This window comes from Triturus cristatus, chromosome 2_2 (genome assembly GCF_964204655.1).
Source record: "Triturus cristatus chromosome 2_2, aTriCri1.1, whole genome shotgun sequence".
Taxonomy (NCBI): Eukaryota; Metazoa; Chordata; class Amphibia; order Caudata; family Salamandridae; genus Triturus; species Triturus cristatus.
The window spans coordinates 1,126,201,734-1,126,229,073 of record NC_140582.1 but is presented as its reverse complement, the minus strand read 5'-3'; the positions used below and the strand labels follow the sequence as shown (position 1 = coordinate 1,126,229,073).

Sequence of the window (27,340 nt, the reverse complement as noted above, 5' to 3'; positions counted from 1 at the left end):
TTAAATACATCTGAGAGAGAGTGATTATGGAGACTTGAGGGGGTACTGTACTGTTAAAAGGTAGTAGTGTGGGAGTCTGTGGGGAGCGCCAACAAACTCTGTCGCACAGGGCGCCACCAGCGCTAAAGCCGGCCCTGAACACTCTGTAGCCTGAGAGCAAGGGGTCTTCTGAATGAAGTTCGCAGGGGGGGGGGGGGGGGGGGGGTGAATGCATTATTCTCCCAAGTCAAAAACTGAGGTTGCAGCATAGCCCGGATTTCAGATCCCACTAAAAGGTACACAGACTCGTGTCAATAACATATCTATCTGCCAGTATGCACCCTATCATGTCTGGCAGGACGTCCCGACCCTGTGTTTCACTACCTCATATCCCCCTGCACCCCACTCCCCACGCTCACTGCCTCATATCCCCCTGTACCCCACTCCCCGTGCTCAGGGCCGGCTCTAGGGCGGTGCGACCGGTGCCACCGCACCGGCTGCTGACTTCGTGTAGGGGGCCCTAATATGATGATTTTAAAAGCACCTGCTTCTTTCCTGGACTCCTAGAAACTTTCAGCCACCTATAAAAATGTCTAAATGACTGCAGTGATTAATGCACTTCCTTAGAGAGAGGGAGAGATCAAAGTTTTGTGTAGTGGAAGTTTCTACTCATCCTAAGGTAGCGCAGAGGGTTACTATGCTTGCTGCAAAGAACGTGCAGCTCACAAAGTGCGTATAATGTAATGTAAATAGGTCAGTGGGTCACACTTTTGTCAGAGAGACCATATTGTTGATAACTCTTTATGAGTTAAAATCCTAATGTGGAACAGTGAGCAAGTAACTGTTAGCAAAGATGCATGCAAACTGGGCTAGAGCGTTATGATTTCCCCCCAGTTTTTCATTATCCTAATGTGGCAAAATGGGTTAATTTGGGTAGAAATCAATTCTTATTAATAAAGAGAACCCCCCCATCCATGGTGCTAGGTTTTAAATTCTAGGTTTCTGATTCTCCTAACCAAGCACTCTTAAACTATCCTGCCTACCTGTACGGATGACATGTGACTCCTACACCTTCTTGGCCTCTCTCTTATGTAACATTTCCTATGCACTGATTTACACACCTATGATTGATTGTCTGTATGTAATCTGTGTGATGTAAAGTGTTGTGACACCTTACACTGATAGGAGCGGCGCTATAAAATGAATTAAATGCACCTGAGACTGAATGATTACGGAGGCTTGAGGGGCGCTGTGAAAGGATGGTTATGAAGAACCTGTAGTGGAGGTGGTCATTGGGGGTGCCAAAAAGCATTATCGCACTGGGCCCCACGAGCGCTAAAGTCGGCCCTGCCCATGCTCACTGCCTTATATCCCTCTGTACCCCACACCTCGCGCCAACTGCCACGACATATCCCTCTGTACCCCACACCTTGCGCTAACTGCCACAACATATCCCTCTGTACCCCGCACTTCGCGCTCACTGCCACATATGCCTCTGTATCCCACTCCTCACACTCACTGCCTGAGCGCTAATTTTACCCTGCCATTCATCTTCTACGTGTTCTCCCCCCTTCCACTCGTTCTACCTCTGTTCACCCCTTACTTCTTTTTGTGCCTTACTTCTTTCTCAATATCTCTACTTCTTTTCCTCTTCAGTAACATCTGTGACACATCTCTGCACTTCCATTATATCAACGCACCCCTCTACCTCGCCTGTCTACCTCAGTCGTTATTATTCCCTCTTCCTCAGCTGTCTCTACCTGTCTCTGACACACCTCTCCCTCTCTCTACCTGGCCCTCTCTGGTTCTACGACTGCGTTATTCTCCCCTCTACAGCTTTGATTTACCTGTCTCTGCTCCTGAATCTTTTTCTTCTACACCTCACTTCTTTGTCTACCCTTCACCCCTCGCTACCCTTCTGTTTGCCTCACTACGGTCTTTACCCGACCCACCTTCAGTGCCTCTTCCCATTTCGCCTCACTCCCTCACAGCGCTCTCCTAGCATGCATCTGTTTTTCTCCTCACCACCATGCCTGCCTCTACCCCTCCTTACCTTTCTAACCAGCCTAACTTTCTACTTTCCTGTTATTCCTGGTAGTGAACCTTTCATTTCACCCCTCCGGTTGTATTATCTACACATTCAAATTGAGTAGGCCATTGCTGTGCTCCCAACCTGACATCGAGACCCAGTCCCCTAGCCTCTCAACATGCCCAGATATAACAACAAGCATTGGCATAGCCAATTGGTCTCGCCTTTGGGACCTGCTGCAGAACTAAATACTTATACTGCCGGCATCATACTTACCCAGCGCCAAGACGCCTTGGCAGAAGTGCGCTATATAAGTTCTTCAGTCAGTGAGTCAGTCATAAGGTCCCAAAGGCGAGACCTATTGGCTATGCCAATGCTTGTTTTGCTCAGGTTGGCCTGAACATTACCCGATCCGGATTGTCTGCCATTTTAGCCCCGCCCCCATTAACATTAGCCACGCCCCTTCATTTGCCAGGTTCGCCCCCCCCTGGAAAAATTTCTGCGGACGCCCATGTTTGTTTATCGTCGATTTCGCGAGAAAGGTTTGCCTATTTGTTAGGAAAAGAAACCTATTGTGCCACTGCCAGCCCACATTTATCTGTTCAGGCTGACAGCGTTTTATTTAGGCAACGTTCCTTCTTAAATGGTGAAGGGCGCCGACTTCTGAATGAAAATCGAATTTCTGTGCGTATCCACGCATGATGTATATTTTCTTTTTGGAGACATTATATGTTCGTATTAGGTGAAGAGGTTGATGACCGCGGCCTTTAATTATCTTATTTTTTCATACGTCACCTAAGGATGCATGCATGCCTCATGAGAATGACACAACGGATTTTATCTGCACGTCCATTTTGGCGATTTTCCCAGTAATTGGTCTACTCTTGACGTTTTCTTCTGTTCCTGTGCCTACACACTCAATTATTTTTCACTCACGAGTGGATGCGGCCACCAGTAATTTATCTTGTGAGCCTTATCTATGAGTGCATATCTATCCAAGCACTTTATTTGCAAGTAGCTGAATTTGAATCGCACTTCTAACGCAAGTATTTTGTATGCAAGTGCATACCATGCTTAACTTTCCCTTGTGAATGAACCAAATACTATTTCCATACAAGATATTCTAGGAGAGATTTACAAAAACTCCATTCAACGCAGCGCAGCACCCAGCAAAGCTATGCTGCGTTGCGCGACAGGGAGGGATCAGGAGAGCGCCATACCTTCAAAGATATGGCTCACTTGTGCTGGCGCTGATTACAGCTGCCGTGCACCACGCACCTACCTTAGCCCCATAGAGCTAGGGTGTGGGTGTGAGTCTAGCATAGGTTTTGTACAGAAAGGGTACCCTTCTTGTACAAAACACCAATGCCTAGACAAGATGCAAACCTTTCTCCACTTTGTATGTGTGCTGCACAGTGCAGCGCGCATGCAAAGTCGGAAAAGGAAGGAGAAATGAAATAATTTCTCCTCCATGGGCCAACTTTAAAAGGGCGCAGTTTTCTCATGCTAAACCCAATTGACTTTATAATGAGCCAGATGTACGACCCTAGTAAATTGCGACTCAGAATTTGCGCTCGATTGCGAGTCACAATATACTATGTACAACAAGTGTTTTAGAGACACTGATTGCGATTCCCAATGGGGTCACAAAATGGGAGGCTCATTAATATGAATGAGTCTTTCGCATTTTGCGACCCCATTGGGAATGGCTGGCCCTCCCATGGATGGTGCCCTGCTGGGCTCAGTAGACCACCATGTCTGCGACTGCTTTTAACTAAAGCAGCTTTTTTTTTTTTAAATGCAGCCCGTTTTTCTCAAAGGAAAACAGGAGGCATTAAAAAAAAAAAAATGAACCATTTGCGTTTCATTTTTTAAGGGAGGGCAACTGCTTGCCCCTAAAAAATATTTTTGCATACATTTGCAAAGGGAAAGGGGTCCCTTGGGGACCCCTTTCCATTTGCGATTATGATTTGCGATAGCATTACCACCTACTTGAAGTAGGTGGTAATTTGCAAGTGTTTTGCAACTGCAATTGCGGTCGCAAAACATTCATACATGGCTCATGAGTCGTTATTAGGAAGGGAAAGCCCCTTCCTAATAGCGAGTCGCAAAACCTATTTTGCAAGTCGCTAATTAATTAGCGACTCGCAAATTAGGTTTTTTACATGGGCCCAAGGTTTTTAGCATGCGCAAACGGGTCTAAAACCTGTTTGCGCAAGTTAAAAACCGTCGTCCATCTGGCCCTTAGTATATTGGGTTTAGCTTCAGAAACCTTGAGTAGTTGCATGGGAATGCCCATGTGTTAAATGGTAGCGGCAGTTTCAGTCGATAACCTTCCAAGTATTTGCCCGGCGATAATCGCCTCTCATACCACTCGATAATTTACCAATAAAAGAGGCAGGCGCCGGAGACTGGAAGGCAGGAAACAAGGTTTTATTCCGTCGGAGCAGACCACATCAGATCAGACAGCAAGGTATCGTCACGAGGTGCTCTAACCGCATCTCTGAGACCTGGTCTCTTATACACTGGTTTATTGCTTTATTACACATAGTACATTCTTGAGATTCTTTTGAAGTACGGGGGAATATCCCCTGGAGCCCCGGTTCAGATCCGATCCCACACATAGATACAGTAGAAGTTCCCACCCTACCCGCAGTGGGAGATGGCTATCGCGCAGCAGGGAATTCCGCTAATTCCCGGGGTGTGTGCAACTGGCCGGGTCTCAGGGGGTAGGGGCTTTGATCTACTGTAATCCCTTTGATGTGGGGTGTTTCCCTTACAGTAGGGGCAGTAAACTGCATCCGCAGGGCTAGGTGATGGCCTGGGACCAGTTCAGACAATGGGGCGCAGAGGAAGGGGGTTATCAAAGGAGAGGCATGACCATGTATGGGTTGTCGGTTGGAAGTGGTTCCGTAGCAGGGTCGCGCAGAAGGAGAGGGTTTATGGCCTGTATGAGAGAGCGGGGGGTGGCCGGCGCGCGGGGGATGCTTGCAGCGCCAAGGGAAAACGCTGGCGGTCGAGAGTGAGCGGAGAGAGCGGGGTGCCTAAAATGGCGGCCGTGCATTCGTTGCGCGTGGTGCTGGGGAGGGGCAAGATGGCGCAGATAATGTTCAGTTTGCGAGCTAAATTTCCACAGTCCTCCCTTTTAACATATCTCGCCAGCTTGTCCGGCCAATATTCGCCTTTGTTAGCCTTTCAGTTACAGTATCGTCAATGTTCGTCACACATTTAAAGATACAGAGTCTTTAGGGTAGGCAGGAGTAATCTGACACATTTGTACATTGTCTCATACAGTTTGATGAAGCAGGCGAGGAGGAAGTACATTCAAAGTTACAGTATAGTTGTGTACATGGCTGGTGTTGTATGAATGTTACTATACAAAGTTACATTTTCTTAACTTCTCAGTGTACAGTCGGAAGTGATTGATGCAACATCATGAAAACTTGATAAGAAGATAGTTAATATAATAAGGTGGTTGGGAGAGGATTTTCAACTTTGACATGGGTTCTTCTTTCCAGTGTCCTTGTTTATAAAGAGCTATCACTGGTAAGCTCTCATTGTTGTTCTTCTTTCGTTGGCACTGTTGAGCACCGGCGGTGGAACTAAGGTCCAGCTCAAATCCGATTTCTTCACGTGGCAGGGTGTGACCACTCACTGTTCTTTGATCACAGTCCTGTTCCTTAACACAGTTCACCACAGGTACTTTTGAGACAGGGTGCCGGCCTTTTGTTCCTCGGTAGTAGGTCAAAGTCATAGTCCAAATGAAAGAGGAAGAGAGAATGGGGTGGCATGGGATCAGATCAAAAATGCGGACCAAGGAGAGCAGAATCTTTTCAGCACTGGGCCCATCAATCGGGCCCGACGGGTTAAGACTTCAGGCACGCTGGTCAGTGAGCAGGGGCCTCGATGTAGCCCTTCGCGCTCATCGTTCTGATAATGGTGCCTCGTCTCACGCTCTTGTTGCTTCGTCGCTTCCCCCTTGGTCGATGTCATAGATGTTTTATGATCCGCAGCCAGACTGTGCGTCACATCCGACCCCTCTCTTCCGATGGCTGCAGGTTATCCTTGAATAGGTTATAAGAAACGAAAGTCTTAGAGATCTTGGCAGGGAAGACATTTACATACTTCATTCTCTCTCCCAACCACCGAGTAGTTGCGGAAATGCTCTTATCTGTTACTATATGATTGGTGTCTATTAACTCTGATGTTAAGGTGCGTGTTACTAATCTATTAATTACTGCTGTGGTGCAGGGTTCTGTGGGTGTCCCTGTCCATCGTCTGGCCTTCTAGGTGTCAGTTTCTGCGCCCTATAATGCAAGGTTTGGTAATACCTGTAAGTGCGAGGTGCTATGGTCATGCGTTCACGAGCATCCTTTTCATACAGTAGGTGACCCTTTATCAGTTTAAAACAGGGGCCATCAGCTGTTTTATTCGGGATACTTCTGAGACGGCTAGTATAGGGCTGGAGTTATCTTTGGGAGAACAGGGTGCTTTAGACATTTTATTCCGGGCCAATTGGTCAGGGGTAATTCTGGGTGGTGGAGATGGTGTCCGTTAAGAACAAAAACCACTGACATATAGTCCCCGTGTTGTGGGTCAGATTGGGAGACATCAGTCGTCTTACCTGTCCTTTCCTTCTCAGCCGATTAGGCTTAATGTTTGTAAAAAGGAGAGGTAGTAACGTGGTAAAGTATGGTCGTTTTTGTTTCTATCAATTTGTTCGAACACCACTGTGTTCAGGCCAATTATACACTTACCAAAGAGGTGTATGTCGTTAATTTATTCAAGAAGAAAGAGGGCAAGAAAGAGCCTTTTGCGAGGGAGGGGAGAGAGAGAGAGAGAGAGAGAGAGAGAGAGAGAGAGAGAGAGAGAGAGAGAGAGAGAGATAATAGGTCACTTGGTGCACACACAACATGGAGTAGCATGGGTCTGTTCCATGTAAGAAAACACAAGCGGGGAAAAGACATAAATTCGATGATCACGTACACACAAATGCCGGATAGGGTGTGACAGTACATGCGTCAAGACGGAGACTCAGGGCTGCGTCGAGCACGGGGACCTCTCCTTCCCTTTGATCGGTGGACGCACACTTCAATCATACAATGACGCTCTCTTCAAGTGATCCGAACATGAAATGCATACACATTCATATCGTATAATCGTAGTACACACGCACAATCATATCATACAGTTTTTCATGTTCTCAATGGTGGTCTGTAATTTTACACACTATCTCACAACGTTTGTCTATGTTTTCCCTGATGTTGAACTTGGTGCGGTCCATGTCCACTCCACTCTTCAGTCGGAACTTCGTCGTGACCTATAGAGGGGAAATAAGAGGGGAGGGGAGGTGCAGTATTCAAAATACCCCAGCGCGCGCAGACACGAAAGGTTCTACCTACCATGTACCAGGCTAGCCGCAGGGTTGGGTAATACCACGGACCCATTATTCTTTAGTTTGAGGCAAAGATGCTCTAGTTCATTCATCTCCTAAATTCGCGTTCCCTGGTCGTGCATGTATTTCTCAATTGGTCGTGTATTATGGTGCAGGATACCATACCTTGCATGCGACATATACCTTAAGTTATAGTTCATTATTGATTTGACAATTCTTGGAAAAAGGGCAGGCGTGATGGGTACAAATTCCGTTAAACAAAAAGATTTTTAGGCAAATTGTGTCTGTATTATCCGTATGCTTTCGCTTAGGAGTAACGATCATTTATTCAAAAGAAAAACCTTCAACAACCTAGATGATTAGTCATGACACTGAGTTCGTAATTCCTTTTTAAGAAGCCCTTTATTTAAAACAATGTCAGTATGGAAATGCGGGCCTACAGCCGCCATAGACCGGCCACAGTGTGAGAGGCGCCGAGCAACATGAGCAACACTGGATTAACATAAAAATCGGTTCCCCCCCCCTCTCCCCCACCGCCATGTGTGGAAGCATCGCATACATGTATATATATCTCTTTTTAACACGAAGGTCACGTGACTGGAACGCCACAAGGAGTTGTAGGCCACTCCTACATCAGCGCCATCTTAGGGCGGGGTCGGGCTAGTGCACAGTCTAAGTCTTTCCATGAATTAGCAGTTGAACCAGAATCCCTTTCGGTAGTTCGAGAACTTTCGTTAGCGTCAACTTTGCGTCACTGCAACCTTGTAGCAATGCCACGGTTTGTTCTTAGGGCGGGGCAGCAGGCGGGTTCTTCCGCCGACGCTTTACTGTCTCACTGTATCAAGCGGAGGCAAGGTGGCTGCCGCCCGGGGGCAAAAAGGGCAATGGTGGTGGTTTTGTCCTTACCGGAAGTCCGCAGGAGTCGAACGTCAAATGACTCCAACCAATTCTGCAAGGCTGAGGGGAGCGTTCTGTCAAGGGTGGGGCCCATGCCCTAGCAAACAAGCTTTCGAGTCCAGAATTGTCTCACGGTGGGCCAGGCCTGGAACCGGAGGGGTCGACCGCCGGAGTTCAAGGGCAGCAGTAGCAGCAGCTCTTCGGTACAGTCACCGGAGAGGAGCCAGCAGCAGTAACAGCAGCAGTTCGGGTGGTGCTGCCACCGGAGTGGCATCAGTTGCAGCGACAACAGCAGTCCGGAGGACATCATCATCGGAGTGGGCCCCTACTTACTTGGCTGCGGGGGCCCACTCCCCGCGTCGGGTGCTAGCGGCAGTCCTGGTGAACCCTGTCCTTGGGTGGTTGCCTGGCGGCCGCGTGCAGGGGTGCCGGCTCAGCCGAACGGCGAATGAAGTGGCAGGGCGCAACCCAGCTGGCCGACGTGTGAAAGGTGTGGTTTGGGGTGCCCTCATCTGCTGGCGAGCCTCCACCTGGGGAGGTGGGGGAGGTCCGTCCGCGTCGCCTCCCCCCGCCAGGGCACCCTCCGTTATTGAAGGAAGAAGTGACTGGGAAGACCCGCACAGCGTGCCAGGGTGAAATTCAGCAGGCCGATGAAAAAGATGGCTAGGTGCAGCTTAGCTGGCCGGTGAGTGAAAGACGGTTGGGGTGCCTGGCAAGCCTCCACCTGGGGAGGTGGGGGAGGTCCGTCCGCGTCGCCTCCCCCCGCCAGGGCAGCAGCCATAATTGAAGAAAGAAGAAAGAAAACGGGAAGGTCCGCACAGCGTGGCGGGCTCCGCCTTGGTGTTGCCAGAACTTCGGCGCTCCGTATAGCCTCCGGCCTATTCGCACAATCGCTCGCCACTGATGTCAATGGATTTTTGCATGGTTTTTATAGCCCAAAGTCAACTAAGAGGGACCGCCCAAAACAGGCCAATGTTGCAATTTCGAGGAAGGAGAGGCGAGGACGGTGTCACGTGGACGTTAAGGCTTTGGGATGGAGGTTGCAGCAGACCGTCATGTAAATAGTGGTTTTAAAACGTGTTTTAACCTGTTTACCCTGTTGGTGTGTTTGTTATATCCTATAAGTTATTAAAATGTTATAACTACATTACTTCGTTGGAGTGTTTGTACATATTTGTAGTCAGATGACGAGCACCAGGAGGTGACTGTGCAATCGGAAAAATAACATAGCCCAATTGTGCGCGAGCTAGCCCTAGTTCGGTGACGTCGATGGTGGGTGTCAGCAGGCTTCCGTTTGTGCGGGATTTTGTCATGCTTATTGGGCGGGGTGGGCAGTAGGGCAGACATGTTTAGGTGGCGAGAGTAATGGGGTCGGGCTACCTCGTGGTCGGCTCGACCGTGAGCTTGACTCCTTCCCTTGGTTTCATATGTCCCACAAAGGGCTAACTCCTAGCGTTATTTTAGTTTTTGTAAGGTCAAAAAGGATCCTACCAGTGCCTTTACTATCTTGTCGATTCCTGTTCGTTCATCCTTAGCTAATCGATTCATTCTGGTGGACTCTTTCTTTCCTATCTCATGGTCGTCTAGCGTTGTAGTCGACGTTGGGTTCGGCACAAGAGGCTCAGCCGGCGCGGAGGCCGTGAGGGCCGAGGCCCTTGTACTGCTTTTGCTCGTGTTCGGGGGTGTTGTACTATTGATTGGGAGGGTGCATACGGAGGGGGCATGTAAATGGTCGGGGGACCTAACAGTAATTCGTCATTCGTTTGCTGCTTGGAGGACAACACAGGGTAGAGCAAAGAAGGGGTCCTAACAGCGTACTGGCCTGAGGTTTCGGGCTCCTGTCTTAGTTTAGTTTCCCTTCTCTCTTTTATGTCTTCTTCTAACTTTTTAGCGGCAAGGTGAGCTGCCTTTCGTAATTCCTTTTCTGCTTTTACTTCTTCCCTCTTTTTCCGTTGCGTTGCTTCTTTGCGCCACATGCCGATACTGTCAAGCATAGTAGGCGTCGTCTTATTGCTACGCAGAGCTATTTCTAGCGCTTCTATCTTATGGTCGTCGAAGGATCCCATCAGTGGCCACTGACTTTCGGGCTCCTTCTTGGTATATTTATGCCACAGCTTGCTATAAGCCACGGCGACTAGTCCATATTTAGTGAACATGTCCTTATTAGGGGTGCCTTCCAGTGGAGCCGGGTGGTTCACCTCTAATAAGCGGTCCGGGCAGAACCAACTACCAATCAGTGGGGAGAAGATAGGCATGACGGGTTTCAACGGGGACAAAAGTCAGCACTACCTATCTTTTCACTGCTTGCAAAGACTAGACAGAATATCTCTATTCCTCGTTATTTGTAAGCAGAGAATACCTCCAAAGAACCAATATCGAACAACTAGTGTTCGGACAATCAATCAATCAATCAATGGGGAGATAAAGATAGGCACGACGGGTTTCAATGGGGACAAAAGTCTGCGTTACCTACCCTTCACTATTTGCAAAGACTAGACAGAATATTCCTATTCTACGTTATTTGCAAACAGAGAATATCTCAAAAAGCACTATTCTTCAAAACAATCAATGTTCGGACAATCAATCAATGGGGAGATAAAGATAGGCACGACGGGTTTCAATGGGGACAAAAGTCTGCGTTACCTACCCTTCACTATCTGCAAAGGGAGAGAGAGAGAGTATTTCTACTCCTCCCCGTTTGTAGACAGCGAATATCTCAAAAAGAACAATCAATGAGCAATACTAGTATTCAAACAATCAATCAATTATTTCGCACTTTTGTCGTGTTTCACGACCTTACCCGGACCGCATGGACAGTTTCTCGTCTTCCGCCTCCAGCGCCCGATCGTCCTCTATTCTCCGTATTTGCCGCGGCACTCCTGATGGTTCCCAGTCAGGACCGTAGATCACTCGAGAGAGGTCTGCTCGGAACCAGTGAAGTTCGGATGATCGGCTGCCAGACGAGGGTCTATTGGGCAGGAGCTCTCCCGATCGTTGCAGTCGTTCACTCTGTCGTCGGGACCTCTCCCACTGGATCCACGTGTCGCTGATGGGCCCCACGTTTGGGACGCCAATTGTTAAATGGTAGCGGCAGTTTCAGTCGATAACCTTCCAAGTATTTGCCCGGCGATAATCGCCTCTCATACCACTCGATAATTTACCAATAAAAGAGGCAGGCGCCGGAGACTGGAAGGCAGGAAACAAGGTTTTATTCCGTCGGAGCAGACCACATCAGATCAGACAGCAAGGTATCGTCACGAGGTGCTCTAACCGCATCTCTGAGACCTGGTCTCTTATACACTGGTTTATTGCTTTATTACACATAGTACATTCTTGAGATTCTTTTGAAGTACGGGGGAATATCCCCTGGAGCCCCGGTTCAGATCCGATCCCACACATAGATACAGTAGAAGTTCCCACCCTACCCGCAGTGGGAGATGGCTATCGCGCAGCAGGGAATTCCGCTAATTCCCGGGGTGTGTGCAACTGGCCGGGTCTCAGGGGGTAGGGGCTTTGATCTACTGTAATCCCTTTGATGTGGGGTGTTTCCCTTACAGTAGGGGCAGTAAACTGCATCCGCAGGGCTAGGTGATGGCCTGGGACCAGTTCAGACAATGGGGCGCAGAGGAAGGGGGTTATCAAAGGAGAGGCATGACCATGTATGGGTTGTCGGTTGGAAGTGGTTCCGTAGCAGGGTCGCGCAGAAGGAGAGGGTTTATGGCCTGTATGAGAGAGCGGGGGGTGGCCGGCGCGCGGGGGATGCTTGCAGCGCCAAGGGAAAACGCTGGCGGTCGAGAGTGAGCGGAGAGAGCGGGGTGCCTAAAATGGCGGCCGTGCATTCGTTGCGCGTGGTGCTGGGGAGGGGCAAGATGGCGCAGATAATGTTCAGTTTGCGAGCTAAATTTCCACACATGCTCCACCCTTGGTATGACTCCTTGGCACTAAGTAATGTAAAGCAGCACCATGCTCTGCCTTGCATTACTTTCCCGTTATTTCCAGCGCTAAACGTAGTAAATTGGAAAAATAAATGTGTGCTAATTTGCGTCACTTTTGTGTTGCAAACACAGGGTAAAGTCTTCGTAAATCTCCCGCTTTCAGTGTCTTTCATAGTTTTTGAGTCAATATCTGTACCTAGGTAAAAAAAACATATTGTAACTTTGAAAATCTCTGCTATAATGGCACTTTATACAGCTCTGAAAAAAAGCAACCATTGGCAAAACAACATGTCTGGCCTTAGCAAGATGCTGACATGGTGGAATGGGTAAGGTGGATTTAAAGCAAAAATATACCACAACAATTAGAAAGAAAATATGATGTCCATTAAAAGTGGCCCCATGTGCTTGCAATACAAAATTTAAATCATTCACTGTTTTGCTAATGATGTTTTTTAAACTAACAATTGTGCCATTCTATTATCAGTATTATTTGAGAAGGGGACAAAAATGCCCACCTAACCTAGCGGGCATCTACAAGGTTACATCACGTATAGACTCATTAACAGCAACCTTAGAAAGGAATCAGAAAAAAATCACTTTCAAACGTACAGCCGCGCTCGGTAGTAGGAGTAAATGCAGGGCGGTGACGTGGGGAGGGGGAGGGGCAGAGTGGGGGGTAGTAAACTATGGATTATGGAGGTTTACAGGTAAGTTAACATATAAATTAATAAAACAAATTTCGTTGCGTGCACTGCATCACATTTGGGGATGCAGTGCACGCAACTAAATTTGTTTTATTAATTTATATGTTAACTTACCTGTAAACCTCCGTAATCCATAGTTTACTACCCCCCACCCTGCCCCTCCCCCTCCTCCTCCCCACGTCACCACCCTGCAGTTTCTCCTACTACCGACCGCGGCTGCAAGTGTAGGCAATATAAGAAGCTGTTATTTAAGTAACATTTGAAGCAGCTATGGCAATGAAAAGAAAGCAACTGTTTTTAGGCGGATGTGAAATATGTGCATGGGCTTTGTGCAGTCACTCAAAATGAAGGGCATCAATGGATAAAGGAGGCTGGCCCATTTCCCCTCTTGTATGCTGTGGTGGCTGGAAGCAAATGTGAATGACAATTTAACCTTCTGGGAATTAATACGAGAAAATTGTAAGAGTCCTGATTTACAAAGAATTCATGCAATGGAGCGCAGCTGCGTTGTGTGAACAGGAAAGAGCAGAACAATGCCATAACTACTAAGATGTGCCACTGTTGTGCTCTCTCCATCGGCTGTAGCACTTGTGGCTGTCATGCGCCCACGCAGACACCCCTGCGCCATAGTGCAAGAGTGTCTGTGTTCTGCTCTCTCCATCGGCTGTAGCACTTGTGGCTGCCATGCGCCCACGCAGACACCCCTGCGCTATAGTGCAAGAGTGTCTGTGTTCTGCTATCTCTATCGGCTGTAGCACTTGTGGCTGACATGCGCCCACGCAGACACCCCTGCGCCATAGTGCAAGAGTGTCTTTGTTCTGCTCTCTCCCTCAGCTGTAGCACTTGTGGCTGCCATGCGCCCACGCTGACACCCCTGCGCCATAGTGCAAGAGTGTCTGTGTTCTGCTCTCTCCATCAGCTGTAGCACTTGTGGCTGCCATGCGCCCACGCAGACACCCCTGCACCATAGTGCAAGAGTGTCTGTGTTCTGCTCTCTCCATCAGCTGTAGCACTTGTGGCTGCCATGCGCCCACGCAGTCACCCCTGCGCCATAGTGCAAGAGTGTCTGTGTTCTGCTCTCTCCATCAGCTGTAGCACTTGTGGCTGCCATGTGCCCACACAGTCACCCCTGCGCCATAGTGCAAGAGTGTCTGTGTTCTGCTCTCTCCATCGGCTGTAGCACTTGTGGCTGCCATGCGCCCACGCGACACCCCTGCGCCATAGTGCAAGAGTGTCTGTGTTCTGCTCTCTCCATCAGCTGTAGCACTTGTGGCTGCCATGTGCCCACACAGTCACCCCTGCGCCATAGTGCAAGAGTGTCTGTGTTCTGCTCTCTCCATCGGCTGTAGCACTTGTGGCTGCCAAGCGCCCACGGATACACCCCTGCGCCATAGTGCAAGAGTGTCTGTGTTCTGCTCTCTCCATCGGCTGTAGCACTTGTGGCTGCCACGTGCCCACGCAGACACCCCTGCGCCATAGTGCAAGAGTAACTGTGTTCTGCTCTCTCCATCGGCTGTAGCACTTGTGGCTGCCATGCGCCCACGCAGACCCCCCTGCGCCGTAGTGCAAGAGTGTCTGTGTTCTGCTCTCTCCATCGGCTGTAGCACTTGTGGCTGCCATGCGCCCACGCAGACACCCCTGCGCCATAGGGCAAGAGTGTCTGTGTTCTGCTCTCTCCATCGGCTGTAGCACTTGTGGCTGCCAAGCGCCCACGCAGACACCCCTGCGCCATAGTGCAAGAGTGTCTGTCTTCTGCTCTCTCCATCGGCTGTAGCACTTGTGGCTGCCACGTGCCCACGCAGACACCCCTGCGCCATAGTGCAAGAGTAACTGTGTTCTGCTCTCTCCATCGGCTGTAGCACTTGTGGCTGCCAAGCGCCCACGCAGACACCCCTGCGCCATAGTGCAAGAGTGTCTGTGTTCTGCTCTCTCCATCGGCTGTAGCACTTGTGGCTGTCATGCGCTCATGCAGACACCCCTGCGCCATAGTGCAAGAGTGTCTGTGTTCTGCTCTCTCCCTCAGCTGTAGCACTTGTGGCTGCCATGCGCCCACGCAGTCACCCCTGCGCCATAGTGCAAGAGTGTCTGTGTTCTGCTCTCTCCATCGGCTGCAGCACTTGTGGCTGCCACGCGCCCACGCAGACACCCCTGCGCCATAGTGCAAGAGTAACTGTGTTCTGCTCTCTCCATCGGCTGTAGCACTTGTGGCTGCCATGCGCCCACGCAGACCCCCCTGCGCCGTAGTGCAAGAGTGTCTGTGTTGTGGTAAGAATAGTTTTTGTGCAGGACGATGTCCCTTGCTGAACAAAACTATGCTTTAAGGCATTTACCTCTTTACATGTACAGTGTAGAATGCACATAGGAGAAATTCATATATTTTCATTGTTATGCCTGCCTTAGGGCCACACAGGATTTTGTTGTAAATCCCTGTTGACACTTCTTTGTAGATAATGATTTGTCTCCTCATCCATGTGAGGTTGAAAGGAAACACCAACGCACCCCTCATGGAATGCCCCCCTTGATGAAAAGAATTGCTGGCAGCGCATTGCACAGCTTTGTATTACTTTTGGATACAATCCAATGCTAATCATTATTGGCATTGAGTTGTAAATTTCAACCTAACACTGTGCATCAGACTTGTGTTACAAAATACCTGAAACCCGATGAAAAGTCTTTGGAACTAGTTTGTACTAGTCAGAGGACTTTCAAATTTGCAAACTCGTTCTGTAGACCATTTGTCATGATTGATTCACATTCTATGATTGCGTCAGATACACTCTCATTTTTTGTGCAAAATTTCAAAGTGGGCATGACATCAGGACTACCTCCAAATGTAAATTATTTCAAAAGTAATAAAACAGCACAAGTTCCAACTAAGCATACTGTGAGAGATTGAGTTCTTGGTTGAAGGGGGGAGGGGGTGACACCTGTTGAAGCAACAGCCACAATCCCAGTCAGGGTTAATCTCACAATTTCACTTTATTAACCTTTGCTTAAAGCTCTGGTAGCTTGGTAAAAAAACAGTTACTTGACAATGTATAAAGCATTTATGCCACACACAAACAGTAATAAAGTGAAAACACAAACCACAAGAAAAAGCCCACACCAATTTAGAAACATTGAGTACATTTTAATAAATTATTTGACACCAAAATGACAAAATTAAAATCAGTAGAACTGGAATTATGAATTTTTAAAGTTTTTAGCTAAAACTAGTGCCTAAAAGATCAAAGCGGTACAAAAGGGGGTGTGGTGATGGACGGAGCATCAGAACCAATCAAACACTCACACCCAGTCAACAGATCTGGGTTTGATCCATCACCGTTCTTTAGCCCACTCTGCCACCCCAGTTCAGACATGGCCATATGCAAATCAGTCTGACCCTGTGCCTCATGGGAACAGTCCAGCCCGAACTGCCAAGCAATGCCTTCCCTGGACCGGAAACAAGCTTCCTAGGACCGGTTTCTGGCATTTCAGCCGTCTTCAGCCAGGCTTGCTTGAATCCAGAGGCAAAGTGAGCAAGGGACTCTCGTCTGAGCATACCCTGCCAACTTATGGCGAACAAAGCGGTACAAAAGGGGGTTGTGATGGACGGAGCATCAGAACCAATCAAACACTCACACCCAGTCAACAGATCTGGGTTTGATCCATCACCGTTCTTTAGCCCACTCTGCCACCCCAGTTCAGACATGGCCATATGCAAATCAGTCTGACCCTGTGCCTCATGGGAACAGTCCTGACCGAACTGCCAAGCAATGCCTTCCCTGGACCGAAAACAAGCTTCTTAGGACCGGTTTCTGGCATTTCAGCCGTCTTCAGCCAGGCTTGCTTCAGACATGGCCATATGCAAATCAGTCTGACCCTGTGCCTCATGGGAACAGTCCAGCCCGAACTGCCAAGCCATGCCTTCCCTGGACCGGAAACAAGCTTCCTCGGACCGGTTTCTGGCATTTCAGCCGTCTTCAGCCAGGCTTGCTTGAATCCAGAGGCAAAGTGAGCAAGGGACTCACGTCTGAGCATACCCTGTCAACTTATGGCGAACCGAGCGGTACAAAAGGGGGTGGTGATGGACGGAGCATCAGAACCAATCAAACACTCACACCCAGTCAACAGATCTGGGTTTGATCCATCACCATTCTGGATACAAGAAATGGATTGGCCCCAATCCTCACTTACCTTCAGACTTAGAAGAAATGTTGAAGAAAAAGTTCTGAGAAGCTAAAGCTCAGTGGGACAAGGCTGCTGGTGGTATTTGACGAGGGAGCGTCATCGTCGGGGAGTCGCTGGACAAAGTAGTGCTGGTGATTCCTACGTTTGGACTTAGTCACGTCTGTGGAACTTAAAAATGTCCAGTAGGATGAGGCAGGAGGCTGCAGCCTATGAGAGTTCCAGGATGCCGGATACCTCTTTGGCGAAGGACCACTAAACAGGATTTGCTGCTGCAGAGAAGAACGTAGCAAGAACTACTAAAAAGTCCGGCCGCCCGGTGATGCACCTTTGGTGGATAGACGGGCAGGCATGTGCCAGTCTTCACTTGATTCTCAGATCAGTTTTTAAATGAAAAATTCCCAAGTTTTGGATTTTGGCTGCATGGGCACCTCTAGCACCACCACAACGGGACCAGTACTGGAAGGGCACCACTTGGTGGATTAGGACTCACTCAGGCTGGGTTCAGGTGTGGGTTCAAGATTGTGGGAGCCTGTTATGTTCCTGTAGCTCTGAACAGGAGATCAGCAAATTAGCCCTTGGAGTCAATGGTAGTACTGGGCTCAGGTGAAGCAACAGGGCTCCATGTGCAGCAAGGCAGCCTTGTGGAGTATACAGCAGGGCACAGCAGCAGTCAGTCCTCTGAGAGTCCTTCTGTTGGTGCAGAAAGTGAACTAAAGAGTGGGTCTGAGGCTCCTATTTTTATTCCTGACATCTTATTTGAAGTAGGAGAACTTTCTAAAGGTTTCCCTTTGGAGTGCTTGGAATGCCCTGACTTCCCTGCCCTGACTGGCTTCAGATACAATGCACTGGTGACAAGCCTTTTGTGTGACGGCAGGGCACAGCCTATTCAGTTGCAAGGAGATCTATGGCCAGCTCTGCCCCCCTTCCTGGCAGCAGATGGCCAATTTAATCACACTTAATCCCTCTATTGTGTGACTGTCTGGGAGGACTTCATAAAGTCCAACTGCCAACTACACCCAGTCCTGTGACCTAGGACAGGTCGCACGCACCAAATACCAAAGGGCAGGAAAATCCTAACTTCCTAAAAGTGGCATTTTCAAAAATGTATTTTAAAATCTGACTTTACCATTAAAAATGATTTTTAATTACAATTGCATAATACCAAACATGAAATGCAGCTCTGTTCCCAATCAAAAGTTAGCACACATTTAAGAGTTTTTCACTACAAGGGACTGTAAAATTTAAAAAGTACATTTCAAATGTTTTCATTACAATACACACTACCATATGGACTATCTAGGGCCTGCCTTATGGGTGACTTATATGTAAAAAAGGGAGTTTCAGGCATGTCAAAGGGGTTATATTACCAAGTCAAATTGGCAGTTTAAAACTGTATTAAAGGTGGAATGGCATGTCTGGGACATGTTTTAAGGCACGGTTACTCATAGTACGGCCCGTGGGCCTCCAGCGGCCCGGCAAGCCTTCCTTGGCAGCCCGCGGACCTTGCAGACATCCTACCTGTGTTTTAAAAAAAAAACACTGCCGGGTGCAGCAGCCCGGACTCTGAGACTCTGCTCTGTGGGGGCCGGGGGATTCCAGTGATTGTCAAAGTGGAGATGCAGGGGTCTAAGAGGTGAAATACAAAAAAGCTTTATTAACATGTAAATGGTCTTTTAAAGACCTGTGAAGTACTCGGGTGGGGCTGTGTGTGCACGCTGGGAAGCTGTCTCAGCCCGGGCTGAGGGCTGACACACACACGGGGTGAGATGACAGAGGGTGACGGAGGGAGGGAGAGGGAGGTTGACAGAGGGTGACAGAGAGAGGGAGACAGAGAGGCGCAGTCTGGTGGAGACAGAGGGTGGGGAGACAGAGGGAGAGGGAGGGAGGGAGGGAGGGAGGGGGAAGGAGAGGAAGGGATACAGAGAGAGAAAGACAGAGGGAGGCAGAGAGGGAGGGAGACAGAGGGAGGGAGACGGAGGGAGGGAGACGGAGTGTGACAGAGGGAGGGAGACGGAGGGAGAAGGAGACGGAGGGAGAGGGAGACGGAGGGAGAGGGAGACAGAGGGAGGGAGACAGAGGGAGGGAGACAGAGAGAGAGACAGGGTGAGAGAGAGGGAGGGAGACGGAGAGAGAGATGCAGGGAGGGAGACGGAGGGAGGGAGATGGAGGGAGACAGAGGGAGGGAGAAGGAGGGAGAGAGAGGGAGACAGAGGGAGGATGGGAGACAGAGGGAGGGAGGGAGACGGAGGGAGACAGAGGGAGGGAGTGAGACGGAGGGAGACGGAGAGAGAGGGCGACGGAGGGAGAGGGAGGGAGATGGAGGGAGAGAGACAGAGGGAGAGGGAGGGAGACAGGGAAGGAGACAGAGGGTGACAGAGGGAGGGAGGGAGACAGAGGGAGGGAGAGAGAGAAAGGGAGGGAGACAGAGGGAGAGACAGAGGGAGAGGGAGGGAGACAGAGGGAAGGAGAGAGACAGGGAGAGATATAGGGAGGGAGGGAGACAGAGAGAGAGACGGAGGGAGGGAGACAGAGAGAGAGACGGAGGGAGGGAGATGGAGGGAGACAGAGGGAGATGGAGGGAGACGGAGGGAGAGGAAGGAAGAGGGAGGGAGAGAGACAGAGGGAGAGGGAGGGAGAGAGACAGAGGGAGAGGAAGGGAGACAGGGAGGGAGACGGAGGGTGACAGAGGGAGGGAGGGTGACAGAGGGAGACAGAGGGAGGGAGACAGAGGGAGGGAGACAGAGGGAGAGAGACAGAGGGAGAGAGACAGAGGGAGAGAGACAGAGGGAGAGAGACAGAGACAGAGGGAGAGGGAGGGAGACAGGGAGGGAGACAGAGGGAGCGAGACAGAGGGAGAGAGACAGAGGGAGAGGGAGGGAGACAGAGGGAGAGGGAGGGAGACAAGGAGAGAGACAGGGAGGGAGACGGAGACAGAGAGGGAAACTGAGACAGGGAGGGAGCGGGAGACAGGGAGTGAGAGGGAGGGAAACGGAGGGAGAGATACGGAGGGAGAGAGACTGGGGGAGAGACAGGGAGGAAGACAGAGGGAGGGAGGGAGAGGGAGACAGAGGGAGGGAGATAGAGGGAGGGACACAGAGAGGGAGACAGAGAGGGAGACAGAGGGCGGAGGGCGACAGAGGGAGGGCGACAAAGGAAGGGCGACAAAGGGAGGGCAACAGAGGGGGAGACAGAGGGAGACAGAGAGGGAAGAGGGAGATAGAGGGAAGAGGGAGATAGAGGGAGGAGGGAGATTGAGGGAGGAGGGAGACAGAGGGAGGAGGGCGACGGAGGGAGGGCGACGGAGGGAGGGCGACAGAGGGAGGGAGAGAGGGAGGGAGACAGGGAGAGAGACAGGGAGAGAGACAGGGAGAGAGAGACAGGGGGAGAGAGAGGGAGGGGGAGAAGGGGGAGAGTGAGGGAAAGGGAGTGAGAGGGGGAGGGAGAGGGGAGGGAAGGGGAGAGAGAGAGAGATAGAGAGAGAGATGTGTGAATGCTGGGTCTGGTGGCTCAGTGGACGAAGGCGTCTGCTGCAGGGAACTGTGTTCAACCTCATGGTCACAATTGTTTTTGCTTTACCCCCACCCCTCCCCCTATGACCCTGCCCCCACCAGTGCGGCCCTTGGCCACAAACCACACTGTAAGTTTGGCTCCCAAGAGAAAGTTTGTGAGTACCCATGCCTTAAAGGGATACCTAAGTGGGTGGCATGATAAGTGCTGCAGCCTCATTAGTAGCAATTCACTTACAGTTCCAGGTTTATTGTATACCACTAATCAAAGGATTTGTAGGTGAATTAAAAATGCTAAAAAGGTGTAAGCCAATTTGACCATGTTTAAAGGAGAGAGCACAAGAACGTTCGCACTGGCTAAGTGGTAGTGGGCCCAGAAACAAAAACAAGTTCAACTAAAATAGGAGGAGTGAAGACAAAGAGTCTGGGGATGACCCTGCAGAGAGGGTTGGGTCTCACACATAAAATATGAAGTACTTAATAATGTGATGGGAGAATTGTTTAATGTAGCAAATTTCCTTTTCTGCATGGTCATCCCAGATATTTCACCTCCGTATGGGTCCTATGTTTGTTGGCTTAAAGACTCCTGAGCATCCCCTCTAAAACATCCCCAGTTTGGCCACTTCCCTGTACGTCCTTTGCTAATGGTGCCCAGAGTCCACCTATGCCATGGAAAATTAAAAGCTAAAATATAGCAATGGCCTTCGTATGTAACATTTAAAAGATTAATATATCATTTATACGGCTAAATACTCATCACATATTAATCATGGATTCAGATCACCATGATGATTTCAAGCAATATTATGATGTTAATTCATAAGAAAAGAACATGAAAACATTATAAATTCACTAAATAAATGATAAAGTGCACAGTGCCTCAGTGACCAGAGAACAGTAAAGAAAAGAAAATTACCAAACAAATACAAATGTTTCTCATAACAAACAACTTGGAATCCTCCTAAATAGTCCATAAGCCTTATCAGTATGTTTGTTTGTTAAATTTGTCGCTGACATTTAGACCCGACAAAAAAATACCAGGCCTCAGCAGGACATAATTATTAGGGGAACCATCTGAAAAAAATAACATAAGTTGGTTAGAAAGGTACATTAGTTAAAGGGGTCTGATATTAATAAGCAGGGGTAATAAATACTTCCTTGCACCCAAAATGCTGAGGATACTAATTAAGTAAGTAGTTACCCGCATGTGGTATCCAACTAATTTACTGACTCAGGGGACAGGGGCAAAATTAAGCTGTAAAAGTCAATACACAAATAAAGGATCACGTATATAGGTATCACTACACTGTAATAAACTGTCAGCGTGTATAGTGGCTTTTACCCCTTGAAAAAACGACAAGGATATGAAGGGACAACAAAAGGAAGGAGTTCAGGTGTACATTTATGAAGAAAATCACATTAATACTGAAATACCATTATATCAACTCACAAATGCAAAGTAAATCACAAGAAACCAAACAAAATCCATAGGACGCATAGTCAACATAGAGTCCGATCACAGTCTCAAATAAATTGTTTGAAAGTTCCTAGGTTCAATTCTATTGTAAAAATATGAGGCCATGTCTCAGTAACACAGTGTCACCACACAAAATACAAAGTAAATAATAATGTGATTTTCATCATAGATGACCAGTGTTTGGAGGTGGCCTTTCCTCTTTCCTTTTTTTCTTTTTTCCTTTTTGGCCCACTTTTACATTTATTACAATACTGTTTTTGGAATATTCTTGATGTATTGTGGCACCCTTTTTTAGGTCTCGCCTAGTGATGCAGCGCAAATGAGCTACCATCGCTTTGCGAGGCATGCAGTATACACTGTAGTGTGGAAGCTTTGTGGGGGCTCCGCCCACTCTCTGGCCCATCTTCTTCATTGGCTTAGGTTCTAAATGCTGCCTTCGATTGATTTTGAGCTTGTTAGTCCCTCCCCATAACAGCCATGTCAGTCATTTGTATCCTTCCATGGCTACTGGTCCTTCACAGCACAGACTACTTTCCTCCTGTGCGTTCTCACCGCCCCCCCAACACACCTCACCCACACTCATTGTCTCAGCTGGTGTGATGTTTCTAAAGTCTAAAAGGTTACAGTCCCTGACGATCCTGCGCCTCCTACGCCTCCTAGGCATCGTACTGTGTTGTTTTAAAAGCATGCAATTCAGCCACAAATTTCAGCTGGCGTCATGTTTCTAAAGTGTAAAAGATTACAGCCCCTGACGATCGTGCGCCTCCTAAGCATCGTACTGTGATTCGCTGCTGTGCTGAGATATGCCCTCCTCTTTTGGTTGAAGAAGCTCCCGCCCCTCATGCCAGTTGACAACAACGCTAATCACGCAACCCAATTTAATGTTATGAAAAAAAACCTGAACGTCTGCCGATATAGCGTGATTGGTGCTCATGCAAAGCACTCAAATACCTTCAGGTCAATTTCGCACTATTACACAATTGTATACTAAAAAATAAAGAAAACGAATTTCGTTGCGCGTGCAGCATCGCTTAATGCGATGCAGCGCGCGCAACAAAATCCGTTTTCTTTATTTTTTCGTAACTTACCTGCAATCGGCCGTATGACGCATTTTGCAACCCCCCACCCTGCCCCTCCTCTGCCCCATGTCACCGCCCCGGTAACACGCCCTATACGGGCCGTCGCTGCTGCTATATCAGGCGTAATTAATTTGCTCTGGCTGATTCAAGCGCGCTTACGAACTGCTCCATGTAGTATTTATTACACTTGCATGTTCGTTTTTTGCAGATGGTTCCTTAATAATTATATTCTGATAAGACCTGGTTATTTTTTATCAGGTCGAAACTTCGTCAACAGATATAACAAAAGGCTAATGGAATATTCCTGAGCATTCCATTTTGTTTATTGTGTGAAAAAGTTATATTTGTGTAGTAATTTTCTTTTCTTTTTTGTAGTTCTCTGGGGGCACTATGTACTGTCTTTCATTTAGTGAATGTACAATGTTTTTATTTATTTTTCTTATGAATGAATATGATAATTATTGCTTGGAATCATCATGGTGGTCTGAATTCATGTTTAATATGTGATGGTATTCATTGTGCATGGCTATTCAGCTATATAAATGATATATTAATCTTTCAGTGTTACCTACAAAAGCCATTGTTGTATTTTAGCATTTATACCCTGGCCTCTTAGGCTTATGGGTAGCTCTCTTAGCTTAATATTAACTAGAAAGTTAAACGTCATATGTGGACTGCATTGTATATTTACATCACCCGTCTATGTGACAAAAATATATTTATGACAGGAACACCACTGTGATCTGGCTTGGTTGCAGTTCCAATGTATTACAGTGAGGTATGGCAGGAGGAAAAAAATCTCTGCCGTGTACGATAATCCTATTTTATAAATACATGTGTCACTCCTAACATGTTGGGTTGTGGTAAATGACTTATTGGGTGTTCGTGTGCCCTTGCTTAGAGATGGGTGAGCTAACAATTTAACAGAGAGAGGAGAGTCAGGGCTTTCGCGTGGCTCTAAGATTTTATGTACACGCAAGCCATGGAAATATTTGGCCGGTAAACAACACAAAAAAACCGCATGTATAAATGATAAAGTCTCTTCAAAGTTCAAAAAAGTGTATTTCTTTAACATGGAGAAGCATTTCACCTTAGTACATCAGATTATATTAATTCCTTAAAAGGCATTTATTGAAACTGACAGATTCTTAACATGCATTTATAAACATTCTTGCCTACCTGCGCTGGGTACTGTGCCATTACTGAACTAAGAGGCAGTCAGTTGTCATGAGTATCCTATACGTGGCCTAAATTCCCATTATATATGGAGCAACATATACTCTGTTATAGCAAGTACAAGGGGTTTTTGTGCAGTGCACATCCTGAAGTAATGTATTTGAAGGTGCTCTCATATGTGACGATGAAGAAGAAAGAGGCGCAGTGGACTGTAATATTTGCCTCGGATCATACAATTTGTTCAAGTGAAGAATCTGGTCCAAGGTTTTCTGGCTTCATATTGTGTAATTCAGCCACTACATGGTTATTTCATTCTCTCTCCTTTTTTAGATCAAATGTTACTGCTTTGCCTCTAATTCTTGTTGTATGAGGTTAGAGCATGACTGGCATGCTGAAAGCACTAGAAGGCTCTACTTATTTTGGGCTTGAAGGACCTAGAGCTGAGCCAGAGCCAGGCAGCCTGGCTAGAGCTTTCAGTGGCTCACCCCCTCCCCCAACCTCACTGTGAAATAGAACAATAAAAATATTTTAGTATGCAAGCCAGGCTATACTATTCCTAGTAGGCCAAGTGGGATCAACATCTTTATTTTTCACCTACTCTTTAGAAATGACTGCAACAATGCTTCAAAGTTATTGTCTGCTTTCAAAATCTGACTTGATGCTTTAATCATTTTTTCATAGTTTAAGGAGAAGGTTACTTTGTAAAATTATACATTAGGCTGCATGAGCTAGAAAGGGCCTACAACTAGTTCTGCCACTCATCAAATCTCCACAGGTGGACTACACATTCTTGCCTGGGAGAATTAACATTGTAGCTCAGAGAATAGTGGCTTGCCGCTCTATCCAGGAATGGCCAATAGGTGTTAACTACTGACCACCTAATAGAGTTGAGCTGCTTAGAATTGGAGAGGAGCTGTGGGCAGAACCAATGGGCAGCTCTAACACTACCACTTTTGCCTTGGATATGTCTCTCAGTCATTCTCAGGACCTCCCAGGCAGCCATAATCCAGTCACAGTATGGGGAAGCACAGTTTTGCCACTTATCACATCTCTAGAACTGGAATATACATCCTTGGCTGTGAGAACTAACAGCTCAGAGGGCAATGGCTTGTCTCCAGGCCCAGAAAATGCCAAAGAGTGTTAACTGCTGCCCATTTAGAAATGATTCGCTATCTGAGAGTGGGCAGGAACAGTTGGCAGAATAAAGTGAAGATGTAAAACTAACTATTTGGACTTGGAAATGTCAGGGATAGATTCTCCTTTTCATCCCCAGGACCCTCCTAGACAGTCAGGCTCCATGAATAGTAGGAGTGCAAAACTGTTTTGAACCTGTGAAGTAAAGGATTGTCAAGATGCTGAAAACAGGCCTCCCTGATGGCAGCCAAGGACTGCTATGTTGAGACAGAAGATCCTGGATAATCGTACAGTAAGGTAAAGAGGAAGAGCTGAAAAAGTATGAGGGGGACTAAGAGAAAATAGTTAGAATTGAATCATATATTTTCTCCAATCAGTGGTCAGTGTGAGGATGAATCTGGCACCTATGTCATCACAACCACCACCTCCAGAGAACATTTCTGGGCCTTTTTCAATAAGACTCAAGGAGTCTTGAATCCTGCTGGACCCAGGGATTGGAACTTCTTTCCCAGGGTCAAGTTGTTAGCCTGCTGTTTACCTGCTTCTGGGACACAAAAAGCAGAAAGGCTACAGACTCCAAGAAAGCCCAGCTAAGTAAAGAGGACTGGACCCTGATCAAACATGCCTGGAGAGAGACCTGCTGCTTAGAAGTCATCCCCGAGGACCTAGGGTTTCAAGATTGACCAGAAGAAACTTTCCCAGCAATTGGAGACTAATGGCCCAATTTAGAATATGGCAGATGGGTTACTCCATTACAAACATGACAGGTATCCCATCTGCCTTATTACAAGCGCATTATAAGCTATGTCTCTTGTAATATGTCTGATGGAGTACCCAGCCTAAATCAGGTCCTGCATCTGAAGCCATATCCTTTTGCGGGACAACCCGCTTGGTGTGCTATATTTAACCTCGACTCCGTTGTGGTTGGCCTGAAATTGCACCTAAGTCTCAGGTCACTCTGAACTGTTGATTTTTCCAGAAGCCTTTTGCCTTCAAACTTAAAAAATTCATATTTTTGGTTCCCCTTATACTACTTTGATGAATTTGGTAATGTTGGAAATTAGATTGCGTTGTGTTCTTTACCTCACAATTGTTGGTACTGCTTGATTTTAAACACACTTCTCTGGGGATTGACTGCATCTTGTGCCAATACTACCAGTGTTTCAGCAGACATTCACTCAAAAGGTTGTTTTCTTTGAAATAGAGTGGGTTTATTTAGTTGGTAGGGATGCCCTTTTCCCAAACGAATAACCAATTTCAGTAATGTATGGTCGACAGTGCACTTATGTTGATTGTGTCATGGATTTAAAACTGTTCTGTGTAAACAAACTACTAAGGTGCAAGAATTGCAAAAGTATATATTTTCAACTGTCACCTTTCTCACTTGACTTTTTTGTGGCATGAAATCTAGGTGTGCAAATTGAGTGCAAAAGGGTACATGAATACTCAGGTGTACAAATTTGTGGATTCTTGTCACAGTCCCAGTGGCCACCGTGCTTTTCTTCCCTTGCCAACCCACATTTTCCCATCCCTAATCCTATACGTACCAGTGCATAAAACTCACCATGCTATCTTTTTTTGGATTTTGCACGTGTCATCTGCTAGCAGGCAAAAAAAAGTCAGTTGTCGCTCGCTGTGGGCACTTTCTGAGCACCAATTAAAATCTAGTTGTGCAAAATGTTTTGTGATTTTAGGTCCATTGGCATTTATGTGCTATGAAGCAGCTGTTACTGCCATACTATTGCATTGCAAATCTTCATAAATATTAATGACAATAGGATACCTTATTCACTGTCTTAAAATATTGTTGTCAGTGGCCAGTGCTTGCTCCCAGTGCTTTACCAGTCATTAAAGAATAA

At 47.6% G+C, this 27,340-nt stretch overlaps 1 protein-coding gene across 3 annotated transcripts in view; it reads left to right on the top strand.

The window, feature by feature from the left end:
- The window catches only part of CTNNA2 (catenin alpha 2), a 3,048,772-nt gene that overhangs the window by 1,074,563 nt on the left and 1,946,869 nt on the right, over positions 1–27,340 (top strand). The window lies entirely within an intron of this gene.